The sequence below is a fragment of the Zea mays genome, chromosome 5, assembly GCF_902167145.1.
Source record: "Zea mays cultivar B73 chromosome 5, Zm-B73-REFERENCE-NAM-5.0, whole genome shotgun sequence".
Taxonomy (NCBI): Eukaryota; Viridiplantae; Streptophyta; class Magnoliopsida; order Poales; family Poaceae; genus Zea; species Zea mays.
The window spans coordinates 62252263-62254665 of NC_050100.1; positions in this window are offsets into that span (position 1 = coordinate 62252263).

The following is a 2403-nucleotide window of genomic DNA, read 5'->3' on the forward strand; positions in this document are numbered from 1 at the left end:
TTGTAATAGATGTAATGACTTTGATGTTGATGCCTGTGATAAACATCTTAATTGTGTTGCTAAATTAAATGATGAAGTGGCAAGTCTTAATGCTCAACTTAAGACTTGCAAAATTGATTTTGACAAATTAAAATTTGCTAGGGATGCCTACACCGTTGGTAGACACCCTTCAATTAAGGATGGGCTTGGTTTTCAAAGGGAAGCCAAGAACTCAACAAGCCATAGGGCTCCCGTTCTCAACAAGGAGAAAGGGAAGGCTCCTATGGCTAGTAGTCCTCAAAGGAATCATGCCTTTATTTATGATAGGAAGATTGCTAGGAGTTACGGTCATGCTACTTATAACTCACATGCTATGATTGTCTTTAGTTCTACTTTTGTTCATGGTAGAAGTAGGCATAGGAGAAATCATGTTGTGTCTCATACTCCTAGAAAAATGTGCAATGGACCTTCTACCATTTACCATGCTTGCAACACTTCATTTGCGCTTTTATGTAAGAATGAAAAAGTAGTTGCTAGAAAGTTGGGATCCAAAAGCAAGGGAGACAAGACTTGTATTTGGGTTCCAAAGGCTATTATGACTAACCTTGTAGGACCCAACAAGAGTTGGGTACCTAAAACCCAAGTGTAAATTACCTTGCAGGTTTATGCATTCGAGGGCTCAAGCTGGATTATCGACAGCGGATGCACAAACCACATAACGGGGGAGGAGAAGATGTTCACCTCCTACGTCAAGAACAAGGATTCCCGGGATTCGATCATCTTTGGAGATGGGAACCAAGGCAAGGTTAAAGGATTGGGGAAGATAGCCATTACATCCGAGCATTCTATCTCAAATGTGTTCTTAGTTGAATCGCTCGGGTACAACTTATTGTATGTAAGTCAATTATGTAACATGGGTTATAATTGTCTATTTACCAATATAGATGTATCTGTCTTTAGAAGGAGTGATGGTTCATTAGCATTTAAGGGTGTATTAGACGACAAACTCTACTTAGTTGATTTTTTGAAAGAGGAGGCCGATCTAGATGCATGCTTAATAGCTAAGACTAGCATGGGCTGGTTGTGGCATCGCCGTCTAGCACATGTTGGGATGAAGAATCTTCATAAACTTCTAAAGGGAGAGCATGTGTTAGGACTAACCAATGTCTGCTTCGAGAAAGATAGACCTTGTGCAGCTTGTCAGGCAGGGAAACAGGCGGGAAGCACTCATCACAGCAAGAATGTGATGACAACATCAAGACCACTGGATCTTCTTCACATGGATCTTTTTGGACCCGTCGCCTACCTCAGCATCGGGGGAAGTAAGTATGGTCTTGTTATTGTTGATGACTTTTCCCGCTTCACTTGGGTGTTCTTTTTGCAGGATAAATCAGAAACCCAAGGGACCCTAAAGCGCTTTCTAAGGAGGGCTCAAAACGAATTTGAGCTAAAGGTGAAAAAGATAAGGAGCGACAACGGGTCCGAGTTCAAGAACCTATAAGTTGAGGAGTATCTTAAGGAGGAAGGCGTCAAACACGAATTCTCCGCTCCCTACACACCACAGCAAAACGGTGTGGTAGAGAGGAAGAACATGACGCTTATCGACATGGCGAGGACAATGCTTGGAGAGTTCAAGACGCCCGAGCGGTTTTGGTCGGAAGCTGTGAACACAGCTTGCCACGCCATAAACCGACTCTATCTGCATCGCCTCCTCAAGAAGACCTCCTATGAACTCCTTACTGGTAACAAACCCAATGTCTCTTACTTTCGTGTATTTGGGAGCAAATGCTACATTTTGGTGAAGAAAGGTAGACATTCCAAATTTGCTCCCAAAGCTGTATAAGGGTTTTTACTAGGATATGACTCAAATACAAAGGCGTATAGGGTCTTCAACAAATCATCGGGTTTGGTTGAAGTCTCTAGCGATGTTGTATTTGATGAGACTAATGGCTCTCCAAGAGAGCAAGTTGATCTTGATGACATAGATGAAGATGATGTTCCGACGGCCGCAATGCGCACGATGGCGATAGGTGATGTGCGACCACAGGAACAACAAGAGCAAGATCAACCATCTTCCTCTACAATGGTGTTTCCCCCAACTCAAGATGATGGACAGGTTCATCAATAAGAGGCGCGTGATCAAGGGGAGCACAAGAAGAACAAGTTATGGAGGAAGAAGCACCACGGGACCCTCCAACTCAAGTCCGAGCGATGATTCAAAGAAATCACCCCGTTGACCAGATTCTGGGTGACATAAGCAAGGGAGTAATGACTCGCTCAAGATTAGCTATTTTTTGTAAGCATTACTCTTTTGTCTCTTCTATTGAGCCTTTCAGGGTAGAAGAGGACTTGCAGGATCCGGACTAGGTGTTGGCCATGCAGGAAGAGCTCAACAACTTCAAGAGGAATGAAGTTTGGAGCCTG